At 44.7% G+C, this 25,652-nt stretch overlaps 1 long non-coding RNA gene across 2 annotated transcripts; it reads right to left on the reverse strand.

Annotated features, from left to right (window-relative positions):
- Positions 1-8,113: 8,113 nt before the first annotated feature.
- On the reverse strand, positions 8,114-24,967 carry LOC135307383 (uncharacterized). 2 transcript variants are annotated; one of them, XR_010368096.1, is made up of 3 exons: positions 24,827-24,967; positions 23,666-23,738; positions 8,114-8,323 (listed from the first exon to the last, which is right to left on the reverse strand). It is a non-coding gene; the product is annotated as an uncharacterized LOC135307383 (long non-coding RNA). The 2 variants fall into 2 exon arrangements; XR_010368095.1 differs by lacking the exon at positions 8,114-8,323 and adding an exon at positions 23,098-23,377.
- Between the last annotated feature and the right edge of the window lie 685 nt (positions 24,968-25,652).

The following is a 25,652-nucleotide window of genomic DNA, read 5'->3' on the forward strand; positions in this document are numbered from 1 at the left end:
TTTTTTGTTAGTAAGGGCCATCACAAAGGCACTGAAGAGCAAATGGATGAAAATGGGTGGGTGCTTCCCTCTGTAGCTGGGCCAGGTCCTGTCAGTCCCCAGTAATTGCTGGTGGAGTTACAATTTTGTGATGCTGTTGCTGGGCCCCCTGCACTGGGGTTTTCTCCTCCACGCACAAGAGCAATGAATCACAAAGCTTATTATTCCTTATCTGAGTTTTACCTCCAGGGAATTCAAATGAAATTCTGGCAGGGAGGAAAGCCGGCTCACTGCTGGGGGAGGATGTCAATATCTTAACATCAATTTGGAAAGATAAGCTCCCCCAGATTTAAATCCCAAAAGAGCTTCTGATGGACTGAAGTGCAAAGAATGGTCCTTATGACAGTAAAGACTGAGCAGGTGCCAGGCCTAAGAATCAACAAATTTTTGTTGCATCATCTCCATTTTTAACAGAATTATCTTAAAATACTGCAGTCAGCACCTGCCTCAAAAAAACACTGAGAAGATTGCCTAAAGCTGAAGCAATGCCTTGAAGTCAATTCATATGTAGGAAGGCCACTTATAATTAAGGTGTTACTAATAAGGTTATTTTAAACTCAAACTAGGTTACTGAAGCAGTTTCATAAAAAGCCCCTGCAAAACAGAGTATTTAGAACAATGTCAGCTGAGAACAAAGGACTAACAGTCTGTAAGAAAAGCTGTAGACCAAGAATGAGGCAGTGCCTTTTAACGGCACTGTGCAGCAGCTGCCACGACCCAGTGAGCTCTGTGCCAGAGCCAGCCTGCCTGATGAGCCCAGCCCTGCAGCCTTCAGAGCCCCTCCTCTCTTATTTTCTCTCCCAGCCCCAGTTGCCCTTGCAAAACTCACCACATCTGAGAAAATCCCTCTGGCCATGATAGATCCCACCTATCTTTCGCTTTTTGGCTCTGTGCCCTGCTGGGGAGGGGAGGAAAGCTGTGAAGGCCAAGTTGAAGCATTCTGTGGTTTCTGTACAAAATGGAGCAGGCTGAGGGGCTTAGTTGGATTTTTAAAATTTTATGTCAGGTTGCTGGGTTTTCAAAAGAATGCACTTGCAGAAGAAAGGGGACCTTTTCCCCCTAATTCTCTATGTGTGAAGCTACTTAGTACCTCATGGGCAACCTGGGCTTACCTTGCAAGTAAACCACTCCTGACCAAGGCTGAAGCTGGGTGAGCTGATGGAGTAGCACAAAAATGTGGCTGCAGTGTGCAGGCCTGGCTGATGAGGGGCTGGCTGGGGTGCTTGATTGCAAACATTTGCCACAAAAGAGATCTGTGGCAATATTTGCCACAAGACTCTACTCTGGGAAGATCCATAATTAAATTCAAGTTAAAGTCCACAAGGTCCTGTGAAGTACTCTGTCATCTGTTTTAATCAGGCTGCACCAGATAATAAACCCCTTTGTCAGGGGTGCAACCTGAGGGAAGAGCAGACTCATGTCTGACAAAAAGACAAAGTGCAGGCTCATGCTAAGTGACTGATCCACAGCAGCCCCTTGGGCAATGGGGGCTACTGGCTTTTTTCTTTAGAAATGGTTATTGCTGCAGCAAAAGTTGATTTCTGGATCTTGGAAGGCTTCCTTAGCTAATTCATTTTGGCCTTCTAATACTTGAATATTTGTCCATGACTGTACTCACCTGTAAATAAATTAGGCTGAAATATTATGCTGCACCTGAATCAACTGACTTCTTTGCTGGCAGCAAGACACTCATTTTTCTGTGGCCCAGTGCAATAAACACTGTTTTTTAAGTTCAGGTGAAGCAGCATTCTGGATCCCCTTGCTACCCGGTTTGTTTTATTCACTTCCCTTCACTCTCCCTAAAGTCATGTCTTTAATGAGAACCCCAAAACTCTCATTAGTTCTTCTTGTGAGCTTAATTTACAGTTATTCATCCATGTAGGACCTCAGACCATTTATTTCTGTAAATAATTATTTAAACCTATTTTTATTCCTATGTCCATGTACTGTCTGAAAAGTAAAATATTGTGAAGGATTGGGAGCTCTTTGGTTTATGATGTGTATTAAATAATAAAGGCTGGGCCAGATAATCCAAGAAGGTGCCCTCCAACCAGGTTTGTTCTGTTTCTATGAAAACAACTTACAAAACCCTTGTAAAACCAGAAATGAGGAGGACAGGTTTCTCTTTAGTCCATTGCTATTAGCCGGAAAATATGTTGAACATAAGTTTGTTTCTATGCAATATAATTTTAAACATAATTTTCATTTTAAGATGCAGTAATTAACAACAAAATCACTACTGATTGGTGTGGCAGCAGCCTGGGCCGGGTACCATGAGGACAAAGAGAACATCAGGGAATGCCATGAAAAATTTGCCCTAAATTACATGAAGCTGCTAAAAATTTAAAGCTTTAATTATTAGCTCATAACACCAAGTGAGAAAAGAAAATGCTGCCATAGTGACAAGGTGCAACACCAGCACTTCTGCACTTCTTAATCACGTTTGTTAATTATGGTGACACATGCTGATGAGGGTCCAGCCCGCAGAAAGGGACTCGCAGGCAAAAGCTGCTGACAGACAGAGGGGAGGGCCCAGAAGGGACAGGGGCAGGCACAGGGACAGGGACAGGGACAGGGACAGGGACAGGGATGCTTTTCCTCGGGGCTGCTGCACAGGCAGAGCATGGAAGCCCCCACTTAGTGAGCATGGGAGGGGCTGCTCTGTTCCCATCTGTGGTTTTGGGGTGACAGATGTGTGTGCACAACACACAGGGAGCCCCAGTTTTTGTCCATCCTTCTTCAGGCTGTTCCAAGCACCCACTGTTGTGTGAGTAACACAGGAGACAAAGCTCCAGGACAGGAATGCAGCCAACTCTGCCCCACTGCCATGGGGAGAACCCTGCTGCCCAGAACACCCCAGGGACCTCATGGGGACACCTTCTGCAAGCACTTGAGATGATATTGGGAAGGATGAGGTGTAGTAATATATACCTGGAATCTTCACATTTGCATTTCACTCTCATCCTTACACTCATATGGACCTTTTCCCAATTAGCTTCACTTCTGCCTTGACAGAACCAAGACAGCAGGAAAAATCCTGAATGTCAGGGACTTAAAATATAACCTCTTCAGAGCACAGTTCAATTCTGACCGCAGCTGAGGCATCTAAATGATACTTTAAAGGAGATAAATAATATAACAATAGATAATAAAAAATGTAAAGTTTGTCATAATTAAAAATGCAATTTGCCTTCTTAGCCAGAGGGTATATAAGCTTGTATTTTGTTCTTTATCATTAATGTTCTGCCAGTTAATGTACTGGGTTTCTGTAATTATCAACCCTCCTACCATTATGTTTGCTTGAATGTTTGGAGATACATACTGACCCCTCGGCCCCCAACTTGCCCCTTAATTTATCAAATAGTGGCAGCCAAGGCTCTGCCTGTTGAATAAAGATGGAGTCACTAAAGGAGCTCTGCAGATTTATTTTTTCTTGCAACAGAAAAAATAAATAGCTGCAGCTTTGATCTGAGCAGTTACCACTGTGCACAGCACACTCGTTAATTGTATCTAATGGCACAATGCTGCAGACAGATTTTAAGAAACTTTTTAACAAAGTTTGGGATCTGTGCATGGGGCTAGACAGCTCCTGGAAATATCTAACATGTTCCTGAGATCTGCTGAACCATCCCCACGTGTGCTGGGACAGGGCTGAGCACTGCTGCCCACACCTGAGACCATCTCAGCTCTGCTCCCAGGCAGCTGCTGCTCCCCTCTGGGCCCAGAGCACCCTCCCCTATCAACTTGTTTTATTGAATGTTCAGGTCAGAAAGGTGTCATCTCTGGAGAAAAAAGCACACAGATCGTTAAAGTCCCTAATACTCCCCATTTTTGTAATATGTGCTGTGCATAGGTTATACAAAAGGAAATCTAAGGGTGAGTCATTTACAGAAGTGTAGTGTCTAAATACAAATATTTTAGAAAACATGAAGGGTTTTGTTGTATTGAATATTTTCCCGCGTTTTCTGGATAATTTGCTGGTGTACATGTTTCTTGGGAAGGAAAATATGGCCCTTTTGAAAACTGATGGTCCCTCTTCCTCAAATATATTTTAAAACTAAAGATCACTCAAAACCCCTGCAATTTTTTAATTAGGTGCTAATTTTCAGCCATGTCAATATCTTCTGCAATGTTGGATTTTTCTTTCTCCTTATAACCATACAAAGATTTTTACGTCTTCTACCTAAAGGAAATGAGGTGAAGCATGTTTGGATGTGGGGCATTTGATCCTACTTTGGATAGATCATAGAGACATGGAATTGTTTGGGTTTGAAGGGACTTCAGAGACAACCATTTCCACTCCTCTGGCCTCAGGCAGCAGCAGGCAGAGCCGTGACAAAAATGAAGGAGGATGAGCTTTATCTGCAGGGCAGCATTTGTGTCCCTATCCTCATCAGTGGCAGAAAACACCAACATAATGGGGATCTCCATTATTGCAAGAGCTCATAAGATAATTAACAGCAAATTGATCCAAAGCAAGGAGACAGAGAGGGGAGCTGTCATCTGTCAATTAGGAAAATACTCTGTTATATGCAGGGTTGCTGTTTTCAAAGCAAGGCAGAAGGAGCCAGGAAACCACCACAGCAACATAAAGGTGGTGCAGATGTTAATGGCAATCTTAATAGCTGTGTGAGCAGAACTTGAAATATGAGATAATGTTACTGTAACTAGGAAGACTTGGAATCCATAAAGTAAATGCAAAGAGACTTGTGGAAGCTGGGATACTTCATAATTCAGAAAAAGAAGAACTTAACAAAAAGCTTGAATGGGTGGGTCACATCTTTGGAGAGAGGAGCTGTGCTTCACATTTTTACAAGTGGTCTGAAAATTGCAACAGGAGTAGTTATTGCAAAATAAAAACATCTACTGCTACAATACCTTGCAAACTGTACATTTACACAGAAACTAGGGCAAAAAATTCCACAAAACTAACTGGGAGAACAAAGAAGTTTCCTTCTGAATCCAGGGTGCTGCCAAGGGCTTGTGTTGTAAGATAGATAACCTTACATTTCTCCTGAAATTCGGGTGATGTAAGATCCCCATCTGCACAGCTTTGCCCTCTGTGAGACTCCCTGCCTTGCCTTGGGTTGGTAGAGGTGTGTGGTCCATCAGATGGGAATCTCCTCTGGAGACAGGCTGCGTGCCAAGCTCAGGGCAGGGACAAGGAGCAGTGTCCCAGTGTCCAGCCCCTGTGACACCTCCAGACTCTCACACACCTTCCTCCCTCACTCCTCTTTCAGATAAAGAAATTAAATATGGGTCAGGTCGTAGAGAGTCTCAATCACATGCAAAATGTGCTTCTGGAATAAAAGTCCCCGTTTTTTAGTAATTATTAAAGCCCCACCCAAACATTATTGCCAGGAAGGACAGGTCTTTCCTGGACTCCAGCACCTTACAGCCTGGGCATTTATTTACTTCTGGACAGTGTCTGGTGTGCTTTCTGGTTGCCTTGTGTCTCTGAGATAATGCCCAGTGCAGCCAGTGGGTCTGAGACAGCAGCTCCGACAGGGAGCCAGGGACGGCGGCTGGGAGCCATCTGGGTGCATGGATATCAGTAATGCCACTCATGTCCCAGCGTGATTAAGGCAGAGATAATAAGCAGCCAGATTTGCTGCTTTTGGGGATGTGGCAGCTGCCAGCAGGGAGGTGCAGACTGTGCAAACCTGAGAGCTTCACCAGAGCTCTCGTCTGGCACCCATCCCCTTCAGGGACCAAATCCTTTCTCCCAGGAAGATGCAAACTGGGACAGAGCTGGGCAGTGAAAATCAGCCTCTGGAAGACATTTTGTCTTTTCCTGAAGATTATGAGGCTGTGCTCTGGGTTTCTGAAATGCTTCTAATGCTGGCTATCTCAGCTTGCAAATGAGGGTGAGCATCCTGTCAGGCTTTCAGGTGGATTGGGCTCATTTCCACCTGCAAACTTGTGAAGAGGCTGCATAATCTTTTCATGGACCCTGAAGATTGTCTTGGCTCTTTCACAGGTTGTGGGAAAAGAGAGCACAGAGCAAGTCTGAGAAGAGCCCTGTACATTTTAATCACCTAATGTAGCTGCAGAATTCTTAAAATGTCATGAAACTGATGGTGAATTTTTAAGACTAAATCAGCAGCACTCCCTGTTCATAAATACCAGATATCCTACCATTGTAAATTTTAAGAACTTGAAGCATAAATCAAATGCACTTTGAGGGGAAAAAGCAGAGAGGTATAAGAAAAAACTACCAAAATAAATTAGGACTGCTTTTTACAAAGCACTTTATTCATCATGGACATCTGATGAAGGCTGCTTACCAGCCTGACAGGAGTCACCAGCACCATCACAGCCTGTGGGTGCCTCTAGGATGATGCAGAAGGTTCCCATTTCTGTGCCCTGTGCTGCTTGTGGCTCCCTCAGCAGCACAGTGCTCCAGCATCATCACATCACAGTCTGGATTCCAGGCTTTAGAAACAGCTCATGCAAGGAAAAAAGCCCTTAGCCCAATTCTGCTTCACGAGGGTGGGAGCCTGAGGACTCTGCTCCCCAGGCAGGTGAGGGGAGCACAGCACCTGGAGTCTGGGGTCATGCCCCAGTTATGTCTGCAGTGGATAAAGCACCTTCATGGAACCTACACCTCTCCACACACAGACTTGTGACCCCATGAAGTCCTTGGGTATTCCCACTCCCTGATGTTGTCTGGAACAAATATCCTCCAGCCCGGGAAGTTGAGAAAGAATCAACTTTCTATGGGAAAATGTGTTTGGAAGCAAACAAGAGCATCATGACCTCAGCTGATTGTCCCCCTGCTGCAGGGATGTCCTGGACACCTCTGGGACACGGAGGTTCCACTCCCTGCCACCACAGACATTCCCCCTCACCTCAGCACCTGCACCCACCATGAAAAAGCCAGCAAAGCCCTCCGTCACCAGCACCCTCATACAAGAAGCCTTTGCTCCCCCAGACCATCCCCTGCCCGCCCTTGCTTTGCTCCCACTTCTGCCTGTACATTCTGGTTTTGGGATTTCAGCAGCGTCTGGCACCTCCCAGAAGCAGCCCCAGCCCAGCCAGCGGCTGTCTCCGCCGCTCCTGTCACCCAGATCTGTCTGCCGGCCACGGGAAGCGGGAGGAGGATGGCTGGCACCGAGTGTGAGCAGCCGGGAGGGAGAGGCGCAGTTCCTTACAGCTGCGCTTCCTTCTGCCCTCTTCCATGAGAAACGCCCCCCATCCCACTCCGGCTCCCTGTTAATTGTGCAGAGCTGGGCTGTCTGCTCCAGAGCATCCTGCAGGGCAGGGAGGAGGAGCGGAGGACGCTGGCAGCAGCTCCCAGCGTGTGACACTGCGGGGACAGGGGAGGCGCAGCCTGGGTCCTGCCCATGCCAGGCTGCTCACGGCTTCACAGCCATCCCTCTGAAACTGCTCCCTGCTCAAACCCACGGCTTTCATGAGCTAAATCCCTCTTCTGCACATCTTAACACATCTGAACTCCAAGAGGCGTACTACACTGCTAAATTAATGCTAGAAAAAGAGCTTTTCACCTGCTGTCGTATTTAATCTCTCCTTCTTCTGAAAACATTTCCTGAAAATGTGTTTTCAGGTTTCAAATGCAGGAACCTTCTAAGATATTTGTTATGTGTAAAATACTGAAGTGACTTAATAACACCTTTCTCTTTTCTCCTTTTCTTCTCAGATACATTCCAAGCTGCACCCATTGTATCAGCCTTTCAGAGACGCAGCCAGGCTGGTGCTGTTTCACACACGAAGCTGTCACACCTCCATCATGTCAAGCGCAATCATCCAGTTAGGGGGGGATGTTTCTCCTAGACACTGGTGACAGGTGCCAAAGTCCCCTTGGGTTTGGAAAGTCCCCTCGGGTGCTGTGCTACACAAACTCCTGCCCTGGTCTACACCCCTGGTCGTCAGCCTGTGAAGGTGCCGGGTGCCTGAGCATCACACGGGCTGGGGTCAGGCCTCGCTCGTCTTGCATGGCTCAGCAGTGCCAGCAGCAATGGGCAAACTGCTTCTCTCCCCCATCTTTCATTATAATAGATCTCCTTTTTATTACCCTTCCAAGCAGCTCTTATCGTCTCAGACATCCTCGTAATTTCTCGGAGTATTTTTAATGCTTCTTCCCAAGTTCCCCTCAGTTGTCTTTCACATGTCACAGCTCATATGGCTGGGGATCATTGGAGTGCTGTGTCTGTCTATTTGCTTCCTAAATCCCTGCAGATTTTTGGGGTGGTATTTCGGTATTTCTGAGTTGTCTTCTGTTTGTGCTGTAATGTTTTATATGAAAATATGCTGGTCTTGAGATCTGTCAAGAAAGAGACAGGAACAAGTTAAAAAACTTCCCAACCACTCAGGAGAGCAACAACAACATGTGAAGAGACAAGTATTCAGAGAGTTTTGGGACATGAAAATCCAAAGAAGCAGAGAAGTCACAGGTCAAAGCTAATGTTGGACCTTCCCTTGACATGTGAGCTTCTGTAACATTATAGGTTGCTCTGTGGTGTTGAAGAGCCCAAATGTGCCTGAATGTGGGTTATTGCATAACAGCTCTTTTCCTGTGAAACTCCCCACTCAGGCTTGTTCAACACCTGCATACCTCAAAAAATACATCAAAATTAAAACAAATTAAAAGCTCACAAATGAATTGTGCTCCAAATGGAGTAAATGCATTTCTTGAGTGAGGCATAAGAAAACCAAATCTGGATTTTCTGAGCCTTTCTATTGCATTTGCATTCTGGTAAACAAACAAAAAATTAGTTTGCAGATGTGAGAGAGAGACCCTCTCCTCAACTTCTGGTTCTTTCTACTTTCCACTAACAAATAATTTTTAAAAATCAATACAGTCTGCTAATGGACAAAGAATTTTCCCTTTAATTTAAATATTACTGTGCTTCAAAGAAGGAAATCATGTCAACTCTTCACAAGTCCCCTGCTCCTGATTTCTCTGTAAAAACTGGACTTTCTTAGAAGGTATTTTAGCCTGTGTTTTTTGCAAAGCAGGCACGAGAATCTCTTTGACAGCAACATGAAGGCAGCAACCTCCTACCAAAAAACTCAGAAGGGCAGACCTGGCTTTCCTGGAGACAAGTCCAGGGCAAAGCTCTGCAGTGCTCTGCTGCAGAGCCATTCCCACATCCCTGTCAAGGACCCTGCAGTCACTCAGCCAGGGCACATCAAACACTGCCTTGAAACCAAGCTGCCTTCTTTGAAATAAGATGTGAACCCCTCCTTGACAAGAGAATTTTCTTGGAAATTTTGGCAGGTTTCAAAGCAAAAAAGACTTTCTCTTTTCTCTCTGAGCACATGTAGACTTTCACTGCACTATACTCTCAGAGACCAAAAGGGGCCTACTCCAAAATGCTGACAGGTGTCAAGAGGTGATTCCTGACTGATGAAGGAGCAGAAGGAAGGACAAAAAAAAACAGGGTAGAGAAATGGGTCACACTGGTGCTTTTTATGTAAGGATACTATTAATTAAGCAACACACTCAAGAAATGCTTAGAGAAGATACGAGCTTATGTTGTCTTGCCTTTTTTAGTGATGGTTCATTAAAATAGTGAGAAGTAAAACACATTCCTGTATGAAACTCTCCAAATGCTGAAAGCATTGCATGCCATAGGTTGAGGGAAGGAAAATTTGTGCAAGCTGTCAATGCATTAGTGCATAAAACTTTCATCTTGTTAAACTCAGCACAATGTTACTACAAATAGTTGGACAATGTGCAAATATTTGAATGGTGTTTGAAGAGAGAATTCTAAAATATCCCACTGCTACTTTTTGCTCAACTGCTTTTGAACATACTCAAAATCAATGGGACAGTACTGTACATGACAGGGTACTTAACAAATATCCAACATTTATATGATGGTGAATGTGCCTGGAAATACAGGACTTTGTATTCAGATAATTAGCATAAGCACATCAAAAGAAGAGCCCAATGTCAGGCTGTCAACCCCCCTCATTGGCATCAGCCACACAAGGTGGCCCTGCAATGGTTAATATTTGCCTCCCAGAGGAGACTGGGCCTTTTAGGAACATTTTGAAGTAGGAATGTTGCAGGAAACTAAAGGAAGCCATCAGCACTGGCAGAGAGAGGGAGGCTCATAGAAGCTTCGATGAATGCTAAAAATTTTAGAGGTTTCTATACAATTGATAGTTTCTACATATTTAATTGAGGTAGGGATAGGGATGATACAGCCTTTTTCATTAAACACTCTGAAAGAGCTCAAGTTCCCCTTGATGGAATGTGCCTGAGATTTGCTCTTATAAAAATCTTTCCTCCACAGACCCCTACAGTCTTGGATGTGCTGCCTCAGAGCATTATGAGCCAGTCAGAGACCTGGAATAACATAGAACCAGCTACTGTTTAAAATGTCTTAATTTCCATGTCAGCCTCAGTTATGCTACCAAGAAAATCCTGTAAAATATGCAAAATAATCCTTTGTTTCTGAGGCAAAGGCAGAAGAAATGGAAAAAGATTATTATTAAGACTTTCTTTCAAAGTGGGGTCCCCTGCTAGCTCTCTCAAGCCCGGAGAAAATCAAAATGACTGGGGATGAAATGAATATGTATGGCTGCTTCTGTGCTGCACTGATAAGAGCCTCTCCAGCCCTGCTGGCAGCACCATCCAGCCCCACTCCCTGCATCCCTGCTCTTCCCAGAGGCAGCACCCAGCCAATGGCAGCTGCCTGCACGCTGAAGAGGAGTGTGAGGAGGAAGGAGCAGAGCCAGCACCAGCGTGCAGGGGCTTTGGCTTTTGGAAGCCCCCAGGCAGGGCTCTTGTATCCAGATGTGAACACACAGTCCTGCTGATCCCTCTGCGGGGACTTTCCCCTCCCAGCCCCACCATCTGAAGGGAGGGAGGCACAGAGGGACCTGCACAACAGAGTGGTCCCAGCTGCCACACAATGGGCATCTGCAGGCTCGCCAGGGTCCCATCCCTAGGGGTGCAATTGAGGTGTCTGCAAGAGGCACTCACCCTGCCCCTTCAGCTGCAGCAATCTCACTGCCCTAGGAAGTAAATCAACCAAGCATTGCTCCCTGTACTTAATGTACAACTGCTTATTTGGCCACTTATCCCAATCTCTCACTCACCCCTGCCCCCCAGACTGCCAGGGACTCTGTTGGACACACAGTCCCGTGGCCAGCAAAGCCTTCAGGTCTCAGCACCACTCAGAGCTGTGCCAAGGGAGGTGACATGCCACGCTGTGCCCCTCTGTGACATGCTGCTTGTCACCACCCACATCACCTGCTGAGGCAGAGAGCTGTGCTCTGAGCCAAGCAGGTCCCAGTGGCACTGTGCCACTTACAGCTGGGGCTTCTGGGCGAGCTCCTTCCCTAAAACACCGTACACAGACTTGGCTTTGAGTGCCAAAAACAGCTGAGTTTTCATCAACCTTTCTCTTACACCCCCAGCACCACAATATCCCCACTCGGTACATCTTTGAGATCAGGGCTCACCAGTGCCCCATTAGATCCATGTTAGGATTACAAGACACTCTGCTGCTACATCCTTGGTTCCTATTTTCATCATACATACTTTATGTCCCTCAGCCAGTTAGCAACACATAGATGGAGAGAAGCCAATTCCAAAAAATATGCCCTTGACTTACAGCAGAAGTGCTCATTAAAAGCATTACCTGGCATTTTGATTCTACTTATTTATGTCCCATATTTATTCCCCAGTGGTCAGATTTTCGTTTGGGTGAAAATGCCTCAAGATTTCTTTTTTTGCTAAACTTCATAACTTTACACTGTTTTCAAAGGCTGTGAATACATGGAGCAAGCTCAAGCCTGCACTGCTGTTTGAGGAACAGCACCTTTACTGTCTCTTTAGCCTGCTGTTGTGCTGAAAGGAAGCTGGTTTCTCATGTTTAACTAACTTTTAGAAATCATCATCTGGTTTTCACATAATCATGTTTTAACTATCATAACAATATCTCCTGGGGACACCATCACAAAGCAACTTGTGGATGTACAAATCTGTTAAACGTGCCACATTTCACTAGTATTGCAAATCAACTCTGTATTTGTCTGAAAGAGATATGGAGTCAGAGATTCACATAATCATGGAGTTGTTTGGGTTAGGAGGAACCTTAAGGATCTTTTTTTTCCAACCCCTCTGCCATGGGTAGGGACACCTTCCACTAGACAAGTTGCTCCAAGCCCTGTCCAGCCTGGCCTTGAACAATTCAGGCAAGGGGGGACTTCCTCAGCTTCTCTGGGCAGCCTCTGCCAGAGCCTCATCACATTCACTGTAAAAAATTTCCTTGTACCATCTAATCTAAATCTCCCATGATTTAGTTTAGAACTGTTCCCCCTTTTTCTATCACCATCTGCCCATGAAAAGGTCACAATTGACTGTGGAGTAACTCAAAGTAATAAACTTTGGTGAAAGCAATTAGAAGCACTGGTCTGCCAGTAGCTGTGATCAAATAGGGGAGGAAAAAGCCTTAGATTAACCCTTCCCTCCCAAGCTGCTGTCCCTTGGCCCAGGGGTGCTGTTGCCATCCTGCCTTGTTCCTCCCATGGGCTGCTAATGAGCTGCAATCTCTGAGTTACCGCAGAGATGCTTCTGGTGTATAAAAAAAAGCTCTGTGTTTAAACTCATCCTCAGAGTTGATGCAATTTAGCACCACTGCTTTGCCTGCCAGCATGCCATGTTTGTGCAATATCAGGAGTTTCTTTACCAACAGCAGAGCATTATGATGGCAACGCTGGCCCTGTTGGGCATTGTGCTCCAAAAGTGATACCAATTAGTGAGTGGGAATTTTGAAGAGCTCACCCTGAGCCTGACCAGGAATGCTGCACAGCCTGGTGACTCTGGAGCATGGAACTGCAATAGCCTGCAAGCCCACACCCCCAACCTGTGCAGAGACACTGGTTTACTTTATTTTTTTCCTTCATGTCCTCAGATGTTTGTTCTTCATGAACATATATGATCTTCACATATTTGCCAGTTCAGCCAAGGACATTCCAGGTTAGAGCACATATAATGAAATACTGGCTTTTTTTTTTGAGTACATTTGAGACTCAGACTCAGCCACCAGCTCAGACAGAGGTAATTCCAAGTGCCCTGGTGCCATTTCTGCAGCCCCATTCTCTGAATGTGTGGCTTCCCTGGGGCACCAGGTATAGCTGTACAAGGCTTCAGTTTGGATTCTCTTATTTACCTTGACACACACCTTTCTTTGCATTAGTTCCAGAACATGCAAGGCCTGTGGTCAGCCCAGCTGATCCTGAAACTCCACAGCTGTTTGCAAGAATGGAGCAGGAGACAACAGCTCCTTTTAGCAGCAACCCCAGCAAAGACCTACAAGGTATTGTGTTCCAGTACATTGCCCCTTAGTGTATACCCCAGACTTTGGCATCTTAGCAGTTCTCCAAGATTTTCTTTATTATTTTTCCACATCCCTTTTCAATGAGCTGGAACCCAAACTGGATGCTTTACATCTGGTGCTTTGAGGGAAGGGAGAAGATTACTTCCCTTCTGCTGGGAAGGATTTCATGAATGGTTTTGGACATACTCAGCAAGTAAAGTTAGGAAAAGAATTTCCTATGGCTTTTTTGGGGAAGTCAGATCCATGCATTTTGTGAGGCCACTCGACCTGTCCAAAAGATCCAGATGCTCCACACCAGCCCTTTGCCGTCAGCTGCAGGGTGGGTACCACTTTTTCCTTGGGCAAACCAGAAGGATCTAGAGAGAAATTTTATGTGCAGCCATGAAGTAGCACAAGGAGGAGGCTAGGGAAGCGCTGAGCGATTTGGGGAGGCATGACATGACAAAGCAGGTGATGTTTTCAATGATCCTTATTTACCACCACCCTGCCCCGGCCGCTGCCCGGCGCTCCCTGCGCATCCCGAGCGGCTCCTGCCGCAAAAGGAGACGTTCGGCCCCATCAAGTGGCAGCTGAGCAAATTGCAGGAAAACACCGCTCAACTGCGTGTACTTCAGCAATAAATATTTATGTATTTTCCTACTGCCCTGTCACAGTCAGAGTTATGCTCTTTGGCGAATGAAAAGGCTGCTGGCCACTAGTAACAGCCCCGATTTAAATGGTTTCACTTGCTCAATGGCAAACATAAGAAATACTCACTTGCTTTACAATAATAAGTTCAGTTAATATAAGTATTAATTGTTTTTTTCCCAAGTACCGACTTTTATAACAGCTGCTCTTCGCTGAACGTGCTGCCAGGTTTGTGAGGCTGCAGGTGTAATACGCATGCAATTATGTAGTGTAATTCTTAGAAATGCAGCTATGGTTACAGTATGTGTCTCTTCTCACACAAATGAGTGTACAACTACCCTGCGTCCTGCATAAGTGGGTTACAAATTAAACTGGTTTGGGAAAGGTTGATTTTAGTGCCAATAAAGGCTGTAAATCACTCCATTCCCTGACCCTCACCCCAGCACAGCCCAAGCAGGGACACAAGTGCAACACTGCAAACACAGTTTTCCCACTATTAGAAGCTCAGTGCAAAATGAATTTTGGATTATTAGATGTATTTCCCATCACATGAAGTACAGGCTTAGAAATCTCCAGTGTGTATTTCAGCACTTGAACATTGTCACAGCAGTAAATGGGTATGAAATGATGCTGTCACTGGCACTGAAGGATTGTCCAGGGTATGAATCCTGGGGCTTGTCATCAATCAATAGTTGAGATGCTTGACATTCTGCTTTTTAACACTGCCTATGCAGGTAGGGGAGAGCAGAAAACTGCTGTTAGCAATTCTCTGCAGCTCAGCTCAGTTTCAATACACTCAAGAAATCTTCATGGGACAAAAGTAGTAAGAAAGCTGTTGAGACTTGCACAGGAGGAAGTTTCTTACTGGAAAAGCTCACAAACCACAACTCACACTCCTCTACATGCTGATCCATCAACAATATAATGGCTTCTTGGCATGGTTAGAAGGGATCTGTCCTGCTGGGAAAGCAGCCCCCACTCCAACTAAAGGTCCAGGTTTCAAACTCTGCCATCCTGGGACCATTTGTTGTTACCATCAGGACACTCAAAATCTTCCCACTACTTAGGTATTTTCTTTCTCTAGTACCTCTGGAGAGCCTTGAAAGCAATTCTGTGATTGAATCTGTTAATTATTTTCTCTCCTCCTCACCTTCTGTTATATTCATTCAAGGAAATATCAATCCAAACCCTCCTTCTTCTGTGCAAATGAATGCAGATCCCCTCAAGAAAAGATCAGCTCCTTTGCATCTACCTCAGCATGAGGTATCCCACAAGAACACCCTGCACCTCTGCTACTGAAAACCAAAACCTCACTTTTGATGAACATTGATCATGAGAGTCTTGCTGCTTTTGGATTCAGAGCACAACTTTTCTGATGGATCACACACGTGGAAAACCATCACACGAGCCACACATTAGAACCATTCCCAATGCCTTGGACCCAGTAGCTTGTGCTGGCAGCTCGGAGATTTAATAGAGGGCAGAGAGCCGGCCTGAAAGCAAGGAGGCTCCAGCATCCTCCATTGAAATTCAAAATAATTCCAATAATCTGCTGAAAGGTCACTGAATAGTGAGTAATTCAGCAGGCAGCCGATAGCGTTCCTGGCATGAGGCCTAGTCATTCTCACAGATAACTTGATAAGTGGGGCCATTTTCCCTGAAAGGCAAAGCTTGGGCTAGAAACACAGCCCTCTCACTGGGAGCTGGGATTTTTTGGTTTAAATTCCTGTTAGAGGATTTCTAACACCCCCAAGGCACCCAGATGGATCCCAGAAAGAGAAAATTAGTGGATTTGTGCTCCTAACTGCTGCACCAGTGAATTACCACGCATCTGAAATAGCAGCCAAAAAACAATAGCAGCACTGGGGAAAGCACTTCTCTGGAAGCAGGGCTCTATTTCTGAGTGCAGTTGGGCAAAAAGGAAGGTGCTTAGAGGGTGCTGGAGCTCGCAGACCCTCCTGCACTGCCACAATGCCTGCCTGCAGCCAGCAGCTCTGCCAGGTGCCCACTCCTGTGCTGGCTGGTGGCTCTAGCAGGTGTCTGGTGCTCATGGCATGCCAGGCCAACCCAGGGGCTTCCAGGTGATCCAGGCTGCTGGCTGTCACTGTCCTCACTGCTGGAGAGGCTGGCACGGGCACCAGCATCACCTGAACGCCAAATAATTCCTCCTGCAGCACCTGGGGTGATGCCTCCTCCTCCTCCAGTGCAAGGAAAGCAGCTGCTCTCCAGGCCAGCTGCAGCTGACTGGGTTTGTGTGGGGTATTTTGGGGTCAGATCCCCAGGCCAGTTTTTGGATGAGGACCAAGTTCAGGTTGAGAAAACAGCTGAGTTTTGTGTTGAGGCAGGAGAAATATGCAACTGCTGCTCTGGTCTAAAAAACTCACTGTTCTTTACATTCCCAAGGATCTCACACAAAACCTCTGATCTGCTGTAATAAATAGAGCATGAAAATCAGGTTTGGGCTGCAATTTTATCCATGACATTAGCTCTGCCTTCATTTTTTTCTCCTGCAGGGAGAAGTCCTAATGAAAAAGGCAAAAGTCAATGCTAATAATCTGGGTAGTATTTTTCCTTCCTTTCTTTCAAGCCTGAGTCAGGTGGATTTCAGCAAGTGGATTTACAGTTCAGAGCCCTCCCACAAGCCTTCTTTGCATGCTAAGTCACCACAACACTGACGTCTCCTAGTGCAGCACCTCCTAGTCCCCAGCACCAGAAAGGAGCCACCTAACTCCCAATCTCACCTCTTCCTGTAGCAAAATGGCTGATAAAAATTAAAATAAAACCAAAAAGCCCCATTTTCTCAGAAAGGGTGCATGGGGTTTATCTACTTTTGATTGTTTTTGAAGGTTTCTGGGGCCTGGGAGATCACTGGTGTTACAGGCCCCAGGTTTGGGTCACTCATGTAGGATTTATGTCTTGCCCCTTTTTACATCCTCTCCAGTCAAGGCTTCTCTATACAGACTGATATCCACCCTGAGTATCCAGGGTGAGAGGCATTTTGCCAGGGACCTCCTGCTTTTGGGACCATCCCTGACCACACTCAGCTGCTCAGAATCAGAGTGGGGATGAAGCCATAGCCAGGCCTGTCCAAAGCTGTGCAGATCCCGATGGATTCACCCCGCTGTGTGTTCTGCTGTACTCACTCATCAAAGCAGAGCACGGCTCTCCCTCCTGAAGGGGGCTGGCAGTGGGTGTGGGTGGGAACGCAGCCGTGGCTCCGATCAGATCATCAATCACCAATCAATCATCAATCATCAATCATCCCTCGCAGCGGGCCCGGGGTGCCATCACTGAGGGAACAAGCTGCCAGTGCCAGAAAACCACATGGCCCAAGCAGCTGCTGAGCACTGAGCCCAGCAAATGCCAGGGACAGCAAGGGGAGAAGCAGAGCCTCCAGCCACTATTCCCAATTAAGGTAAGAACTATATTTAAGTTTGATGGCAGGCTTGGTTATTACCCCCGGTGTAACTGAACAGGGGGTTTCATCCAGGATGATTGGCTGCCAAATTCAGCCCCAGTGGGAAGCTGCCCCGAGCTCTGCTGAAGCAGAGAGTGGTTTCCTGAAGTGCAAAGTGCTATGGGAATGTCTGTGTAAATCCAGGCAAGTTCCTGGCTTTACAGAGATATTTGTTGTAGAGATCAAAGTAATTTTCTAATTCAGGAGAGAATTACTTAACTAATATTGTAGTTTGTTGAATGAATAGTGCATGGATAGTAAAACACTCCCTGGCTTGGCAGAATTTCCCCTGTGATGCTTATCTAGAGAAAGTCAGACTACTTTCCAGAAATTCATAAGCAGCACTTCCTTTGCATCATAAAAGTCTCCCGTTGCTCCACTAATATCTTCCAGAGGATTATTTTGGAAGAACTTGTAGGATCAAGGCCTTTGTGTCACTGCACGGTCCATTTGCTAGCTACAGTCCTATTAGTGCTCCTTTCAGCTCCACTTGCTGTGGGAAATCTTGCCTGTTGCTAATGCCACTGACCTCCCAAAAGACTTTGAGGTCCAGCAGTGTCAAAGAGATTATAAAAGCAAGATGTTATTGCAATTAGCCAGAGCTGTTAAGTGCATCCTGGCAGGTAATGAGTACATGGACGTAAGTCTGTACAATTCAGCAGTGTAAGAGTGCTGAGAAAGAGCTTGTGTTTTCTAAATGCTGTAGGTTTTATAGAAGGGAATGAGGCCACAGCTGCTTTTCAGAGATGAGCCACGTGAGAGTGAAGCTGAGAGCTGCTAAGGCTGTGGGAAAGGACAGCCCCAGCCGAGCATCTCTCCCCACCCCTGTCCTCCAAGTGAGGAAGTGGGGGCTGTCCTCTTGTGAGGGCTTGCCCTTTAAGGTGACCTTTAGATGACAAATCCAGCCACCCTGGGGAGGTTGGGGCATCACCATGGGAGGATGACAGGGGACCCACACCCTGAACACACTCATGTGTCTGTGCCCTGCCACCACAAAGAGCCAGCTCGTGGCTTTGGCTTCTAAAAGATCCAGGACTGAGCCACGGTTGTGAAGTGTCATCAGCTCCTGCTGCCAGCACAGAAGTCCCTGCTGGCTCCTCCTGCACGTCTCCTGTCAGCAGCAGGAAACCCTCCTCTCTCGAGCTGTTGTGTCCGGGTTAATCCCAACAGTAAACGTACAGCTTGAGTGTGAATCAACATCATGATTCATCCTTCCTGCAATGGATCCTTTCACTATGATTAAAGAGCTATTCTGTAAGACATGAACTTCACTTAAGACTACATGGTTTATTTGGGTTTGGGAATACAGATGCGGTCCTGTTCAAACTGCCATGCCCGGGAGCCAATGACAGAATATAAAAATAGCTTATGCTGTCAGCATGGCTTTTTCTTATTTGTATTCTGAGTATCATCACTTTGGCAGGCACAGGAAGCTCTTCTTGTTTGCATTTTATTTTGCCTGCAGAAAATTTACAGTTCAAATGACTTCTCTATGCTTCATCAGACTAATCGGATGACAAATTGGTTGAGCTGCAGAGAAGAGACCTCAGACAACAGAAAATTGTAATGGAAGAAAAAATTAAATGCCTGCTTTAGGTAGAAGCAGAGATTTTGCTTCGTTCCAATCTCAGTTTTCATTTTTTCCTTCTATGTTGGTGCAAAGCTTTGTGAAATGGAAATCAGATTATTTAATCTCATTACAAGAATCTACAGGCTTGACCTCATAATTTTCTTCAGTGACACAGAGCCTCAGAAATACTGTCCTTCCTTAACCAACAGAAACAACTGCAGCCTCTATTTAATGCTGCACTTCCTACTGCCACTGAAGCCTCGTGAAGCATTCAGAACAAGGCTTATTTTGTCCTCATCTTATTTATCGTTTTTGATGTCTTGCTGCTACCCAGAACAAGTAGTTTAACAAATACCCAAAGATCTCTCCCTTTTGCAGAAGGCAATGGGGAGATGGAAGAGTTTTCTCTTCCTTGCTGTGCTGGCTGACCTTGCCTGGAGTGACACAGAGCAAAAGTGATGAAGATACATTGCCCTAGTTTTCAATAAGAGACTTAACACAGACTTAACGTCAGGTTTGGAGCTCTGAACTGCCCCTGAAAATAAGTTTGCTCTTAAATTTCAATGAAATATTATTTTCTGTGCAAGGACTCTCTCCTGGGCTGGCGTTCATTTCACAGGCAGAACTGTGGCACCATCTTCTGGATGACTCTTTAGACAATAAATAATAACCCACCTAAAGAGAAGATGTTTCTCCATCATCCCTAACAATGAGAACAGCTTGCATATTCATTGACTGTGCACTCCTGATTACAGCAGGCTTTAAATCATTTAATTATGCCATTCATTTTGGAAGCACTAGGAGCTAGTCAAACTCTTGATTGCTGAATTTTGTTGTGAGGGAATTCAGATTTTGCATCTGAGAGGATATTTCTACCCACAGAGCACTAACAAGAAGTGCCTCACTTACTAAATACAGGGGTATAACTGTTCCTACTGTGAGGTTATGAGCTCAGGCTATTCTGTGGTGAACCAAGAGTGAGTTGTTCCACCTCAGATAAGCCATGTTAATTTTCATTTTTGTAACAGGCAAATGGAAGAAAGAGGTGCAAAAGGACCTTTGAAAAACAGCCTGGGAATGCCTGTAAATGTAATGCACAGCCCAAGCCACCTGCTACTGCCTAGCACAGGACTAAGGAATCAGAAAACTTTACAGACTTCTTAGAATCACAGCTTTCCTGAACACAGATTGTAGACCAGTAATTACAGTGAAAGCCCTAAGGCATCCAGCTACCTAAGGGCAGCCAGCAGCGCCTTGGCACTAGGGAGTTTTAGAAAAAAATGCTGGTGCATGGCAGCTCTGCTGCCCCTCAGCTGCTAGATCTAGATCTGTGCACCCTCCCAGTGCAACTGATTTTCAAAAAGCATTGTTTACTCATGTACTTGCATAATTTTATTTGGTGGTGACCACTGTAAATTCTGTAGCAGGTGAGATTATCTGTTGGATGCCAGTTATTGACTGTGGGTATCCATCACTTTTTTTTTCCTTTGTTTCTTATAACACTCTGATACTGGTTTTGATTCTTTTTTACTGCAATAAAAATGACTTTGGATTGTGTTTTGATTGGAGATAAGGAACTGAAGGCTGTAGAAGCTTTTTACCTCCTCTGGTAATTACACCCTGAGAAATATGGAGCAAGTGGGTTGCAATTTTCCTGCTTTCTGCCTCCCCTCCACATCTCAGCACCCTCACTTGGGAACTCATTACACCAGTTATCACCCAACTTTTGCCTGAAAGGCAAATCCAAATACCCAAACCATAGCTGGGGCTCCACAGCTTTAGAGGTGGCAGTCAGATATTTCTGTCCCTCCTAACTCAGGTGAGCTGCTTTTCCTTATTCCAGGGTATATTCACCTGTACTATCAGTCCTCATTATTAAATCCAGAGTACTAAAGCATCAGCCTATCTAAAAGATTCTTTTTTCTCTCTGTTTGAAACCATGCCCTGTAATGAGGAAGCACAAACCACACTCCCATCCAAACGAAGGCAGAGAGCCTGGACTGCATCAGCTGTCTGGTGCTCAGCCTTTTGATACCTCTTGTTGTCTGTGGTCATTATAATCACACCATTTATCTTGCATAAGGGATAATTGGGCCCTTGTTCATAGTTCCATATCATGGCATGCACAATCATTCCAAAGGAATGCCATGACTGGTGCAGCCTGACATTTACATGGTGAGATGTCACGGGTGGAAATCTGCTGCAGCTCCCAGAACCAGCAGCACATTATCACATCAGATGAGATCTCAGGCTGCTGCATCTATAAGCACAAGAGACAACATAGGTTGTCTCCTTCAGTGGCAGCTTGAAGATGAAATATCTGGCTTGAAATATGCAGGGAATCAGGGACCCAACCCTGCCCTCAGGAAATTCACAATACTCCTCTTGCCACCAGCAATAGTTCCTGGAACTGCTCACACTCCTGCAGCATCCAGTGCTCCATCTCTGCTGCAAACAGCAGCCAGAGGTGCCCAGCTCACTCTGGTGTGATGGGAAAGCCTCTGGCCACCCCTCACTCACTGCACAGCCCTGCTCCTGTGCAGAAACCAGCTCTGGAACTGCTCCAAGGTCCTCTCTGGTCACTGCGTGCCACTTACCCTGCCCCACTGCTAATCCCATCAGCAGCAGTTTCCTCACTCAGGTGTCCAGTAATTGAAAGTACTGGGAATTTTGACTTGCATGCTGTGTTATAGAAAAATATTATGGCAAGGCATTAAATTCCTGCTGTGAAATATATGCCAGAGGAGAATGTCAGATATTCCTGCTCCTTTTCTTACAAGGTTATGCATAATCAGAATATAGCAAGGCTTGGAGAAACATGGGCAAAAGGTGCCCCTCTCAGGTGGCAAAACAGGTATGAACTTTCAGGGAAAAACTTCTGTCTCCCTCTCTCCCATAAACTCCAGCTATAGAGAAGAACACACTCCTGTTAAAAATAACTATGAAATTGTTGGCTTTCACTATTATATATTGGCTTTTGCAAATTATTATTAATCACAATGATTTTTATATAGTACACTTTGTAATCACTTTTCACTGCTTTTGATATAGTATAATTTTCAGATTTTGTGACCAATGCCCTGGCCACTGTGTAACTTGTATTCTCAAAACATCATTTATGGATGATATTTTCATTTATAAACAGTGTGATAAATATATATTATAGTTTTGGCTTTCACAAAATATTTAAATAGAAGCTATGTGGTAGGCATTTTAATGTTAACCTTTACAGAAGTAGCTGTAGTTGTGAAATAATAACTAATGCTTTTATTTTTGTAACTGACAACAATGAGAATAACTCAGATATATTTGTGAAGTAGCTAATGTTGATTTAAAGTACTTGTGGAAATAGCTAAAACTGTCTGCATGGTCAGATGACATTTAGGCCATGGATGTGATAAGGACCCCTGCCATTGACCCTTTGACTATCAATAACTGTCACCTGCTGAAACCACAGAACAGGGGGCTGTAGTAAAGAAGTGACACACAACTCTCAAGAAAACAATCCACATTACTGCATGCACTCTAAAAAGGTGGATCAGGGGTCAAAGCAAGCTAAAGAATTCCTGGAACGTGTAAATGAGTTCAACAAAATGTTTGAATATGTATAATCTTTATAAATATGTATTTGACCAATGCAATGAAAAAAAGTATATAAGAAGAGTTGTTATGGTTAACTGGTGTGCCTCTGGCTATGGCCATCACCCAGAGCTGTTACTGTCCCTTTTATCCCGTATTAAACTTCTAAAAATTTAAAAGAGTGAAGCCCGTTTCTCACACTCCTCTGCTCCATTTCTCTCTGTTCAAAATTAAACTCGAGCTATGTAATGGAGCACAGATGTCTTCTCCATTTCTCTCTTCCCAAATTAGTCCACCTGCACAAAATAGCTCCAAAGAGAGCTTTTCATGTCATAGCTATAACATGTATTTGAGAAAGCATATGCGTGGTGTCATTAAGGAATCTGCACAATGAAAAATCCTGTCTATTTTAGCCACTTGCTATCCTTGGTGTTATTTTGATGTCTTTCTGTGCCTGAATCCAAAGCAAAAGGAGTGCATTGGAATATACAGGTGCTTTGCTCTTCTAAGCCTCCAAAAAACAGAGATCTTGATGCTGTGCTGCAGATTAGAGTGGGACCAATGGTGTGCAGATGATTTGCAATCTCCAAATCTAGTCATGTTTGGATCACCTTCTCTCTTTCACTTTCTTCACAATAATGTGTGCGACAGGGTCTGACTGCACAAACTTTAGGAAGAAGCTTTTATCTGTGCAAATTCAGGGGCTCCTGCACAAGAGAATGTATTCTGGTCTGTACAGAAGTCCTTACGGAACCAAATCTTCTCCCTCAGCAGCAATACAATTACCTATGAAGAAAATCAAATGTCAGATCTGCTAAACATCCAATATGGACCTGGTTTCCTCGCAAAGCTTTCAAACAAAGCATTTTTTTCTCCAGTCCCAGAGATTCCAGCGCATGATCAAGAGGGTAAATTGCTCTCCAACACAAGTAATAAACCCTGTCTCTGAGTTAAATGCAACCAGCTTTGGAAATCATATGGTCATCAGAACCAGGCACAATTTTTCTTCATTGTGGAAGAAAAGATGAATTGCCTAGATAGCAGCTTTGGACAGTATGAAGCTTGTTTACTCACATCCTCTGGGAGAGGCAGACATGTGCCAGAGAGGAGCCTGGGACTTCAGGGTGGTTTGGTGCTGTTGAAAGCTCTGTTCAATAGGAGAAAACAGTTTATGTGTGGTCAGCACCAGAGCAAGGAATGAAAAGAGAGATGAAAAACAATGATCATATTTGTCTGAGAGATTAAAAGGGACTGCTCTGCATGCTCTGGTGCTGACAGATATCATTATTTAATCATGAGCCTTGAAATACTTTGGGATATTTTAGACATGTGGTTGCTTGAGGAACAGTTCCAGAGGTTTTTTATTAAATGAAAGATTTCACCCCTAAGACTGTATAAACTCTTGATCCCTATGTATCCTAAATTTGACAGTGACCATTCTAAGCTTTATTTTAGCAAAATATATTTTAAAGTGCCAGAACCTGTGTTTAGGAGCAACAAAATTGAGCTCCTGAAAAAATAAGGTAGACAAACAATAGATGCTAGCTGGCTCTCCTGGGTCCTCACGCTGAAGCTGAGGTGAAGCCAAGAGCCAAGAACAGCTTGGGAGGTGCAGGCAGTCAAACCCAGTCTGTGCCGGCGCCGCAGCGGCTGCAGAAAGTGACATCTGGTCTGGGATAATCTGCCTCTCCTACAGAGGCTTTGTGCGAGGGAAGCACCGCTGATCCCGGAGGACTTGTTCCAGATTTAGCTCCGTGTGGGATCACAGAGAACCCGGCTGCCCCAAAGGACAGAGCAGCCTCGGGTGGGTGCTGCAGCATCCCCTGGGCTGGGGGATGCACCAGTGCTGCAGCAGTGCAGTGCTGGATGCATTCAGTGCCCCACGTTGTGCTGGAATGGATGCAGCCAGAGAAGGAATTCCTCATCCCCAGGCAGAAACTGGACTTTTTCCAACCTCCTGACACACATCACAACCCTGCACAAACCACACTGGGAATGGCCTGAGAGAAGAGGGGCAGGTTGCCCGCCAGACACCGGGGCTCCCGCTCAACATTGTGGTTTCAAGATCCTTCTCTCCAGAGCTCACATCACCCTTTTAAAGCCTTTGGGTGACAGCTTTCTCACTACAATCCTTTTATCAGGATCTGGACACTGTTTTTCTTGGGTTTTGGTTTTGGCATTTTTTAAATTTGGTCTTTGCCATCCCAAACCCATTCAGAATTTCAGCTTTCTCACCCCAATCCTTTTATCAGTATCTGGACACTGTTTTTGTTGGTTTTAGTTTTTGAGATTTTTTTAATTTGGTCTTTGTTATCCAAAATCCATTCAGAATTTCAAAACCAGAGGTAGATGAAAGCCCCCTTGTGCCCTCTGGCTCTGGCACAAACAATGGAGATGGTAACTCCATTATGTGCAGCCAGGTGTGCCAAGGCATTATGATGGCAACATAAAGTTAGTTTGACTAAATAATATCCTCTGTGACAAATTGTCCAACAAAACAAACAAAAAATATTATCAAAATATTTAGACTTTGCTGATTTTCACTTTGAACTTCTTTCTTGGAAACTTAGATTCAACTGTAAATATCCATATAATTAGGTCATTACAGGCAAAAATTATCCTGTCACCATGGAAAACAGGCAGGTTTCCTTTCTGGTATATTTTAGGTAAGGGTCTGATTCTCACTCATACTGCATTCTTCATGTTGTGCCAGCAAAGCAATCTTAGTTTTAGACCCTTTTTGATTTACTGAAAAGGTCTAAAAAGGCTTTTGTAGAGATGAGGGTTGAGAATGAAGTGCTGTTTTGTGAATTAGAATTATATTTCAGCTGAATTGCAAAAGATAGAAAAAAATAGCTCAAATACCAGAGAAGTACCACATTAAAATACAAAATTCATTAATTTTAACATGTATTACTGAAATGTTTATTGCTTATCAATAGCTGTCAATTTATGCTTTCCCCCCGTGACCTAAATGTTTTGCTTTTAGAAGACAAACTTGGATTTCCTCATAACAAAGTGAATTGGTGTAAAAGAATTAGATGAATGACAACTAAACCAC

The sequence above is a fragment of the Passer domesticus genome, chromosome 9 (assembly GCF_036417665.1).
Source record: "Passer domesticus isolate bPasDom1 chromosome 9, bPasDom1.hap1, whole genome shotgun sequence".
Lineage (NCBI taxonomy): Eukaryota > Metazoa > Chordata > Aves > Passeriformes > Passeridae > Passer > Passer domesticus.